Raw genomic sequence first — 1439 nt, 5'->3', positions numbered from 1 at the left:
TAATTTATATTATATTTATATTTATATTTTTTATATTTATTAATATTTTTTTAGTTTTCTTTTTCTCTTATTTTTCAGTTTTTTCCTTTTTTTTAGTTTTTTCTTTTTTAGTTTTTTTTTGTTTTTTACCTTTTTTTAGTTTTTTTAGTTTTTTTAGTTTTTTAGCTTTTTTAGTTTTTTTATTAGTTTTTAGTTTTTTTTTAGTTTTTGCCTTTTTTAGTTTTTTCAGTTTTTTTTAGTTTTTAGTTTTTTACCTTTTTTTAGTTTTTTTTAGTTTTTTAGCTTTTTTAGTTTTTTTCTTTTTAGTTTTTTTTGTAGTTTTTACCTTTTTTAGTTTTTTTTTCTTCTTTTGTATTAGTGTGAAATAATTCAGACGTCATATGCGGACAAACACGACGTCACTCGACAGACAGACAGACAGACATAACCCACAAACAACTTATTTTTATATATATTTATTCATATTTTTTTTAGTTTTCTTTTTCTCTTTTATTTTTCAGTTTTTTCCTTTTTTTTAGTTTTTTTCTTTTTTAGTTTTTAGTTTTTTTTAGTTTTTTACCTTTTTTTAGTTTTTTTAGTTTTTTAGCTTTTTTAGTTTTTTTTATTAGTTTTTATTTTTTTTGTAGTTTTTGCCTTTTTTTATTTTTTTCAGTTTTTTTTTTAGTTATTAGATTTTTACCTTTTTTTAGTTTTTTTATTAGTTTTTATTTTTTTTGTAGTTTTTGCCTTTTTTTATTTTTTTCAGTTTTTTTTTAGTTATTAGATTTTTACCTTTTTTTAGTTTTTTTTAGTTTTTTAGCTTTTTTATTTTTTTTTTCTTTTTAGTTTTTTTTGTAGTTTTTCCTTTTTTTAGTTTTTTTCTTCTTTTGTATTAGTGTGAAATAATTCAGACGTCATATGCGGACAAACATGACGTCACCTGATCCACACACAGATCCACACACAGACAACTTATTTTTATATATACAGTTTTTTTTTAGTTATTAGATTTTTACCTTTTTTTAGTTTTTTTTTAGTTTTTTAGCTTTTTTAGTTTTTTTTTCTTTTTAGTTTTTTTGTAGTTTTTACCTTTTTTAGTTTTTTTCTTCTTTTGTATTAGTGTGAAATAATTCAGACGTCATATGCGGACAAACATGACGTCACCTGATCCACACACAGATCCACACACAGACAACTTATTTTTATATATATAGATATATATATATATATATATATATATATATATATATATATATATATATATATATATATATATATCTACTAGCTGTTGGGGTGGCGCTTCGCGCCACCCCAACACCTAGTTGGTGGGGGCGCTTCGCGCCCCCCCCAAGCCCCCCCGCGCGCGTAAGTCGTTACGCGCCATAATAGTTACGCGCCATTGTAGTTGTGTCCCTATGTCCCACCTGTGAATATAGATAGATATATATATATGGTTTTAA

The 1439-nt window shown here is 23.4% G+C and overlaps 1 long non-coding RNA gene across 1 annotated transcript; it reads right to left on the bottom strand.

Annotated features, from left to right (window-relative positions):
• Positions 1–989, bottom strand: LOC136042468 (uncharacterized). The gene is made up of 2 exons (XR_010621316.1): positions 680–989; positions 1–559 (listed from the first exon to the last, which is right to left on the bottom strand). It is a non-coding gene; the product is annotated as an uncharacterized LOC136042468 (long non-coding RNA).
• Positions 990–1439: the final 450 nt, after the last annotated feature.

Source organism: Artemia franciscana, unplaced genomic scaffold (assembly GCF_032884065.1).
Source record: "Artemia franciscana unplaced genomic scaffold, ASM3288406v1 Scaffold_1327, whole genome shotgun sequence".
NCBI lineage: Eukaryota > Metazoa > Arthropoda > Branchiopoda > Anostraca > Artemiidae > Artemia > Artemia franciscana.
Note: the sequence above shows the minus strand (reverse complement) of the source record. Positions and strands in the feature narration are given on the sequence as shown.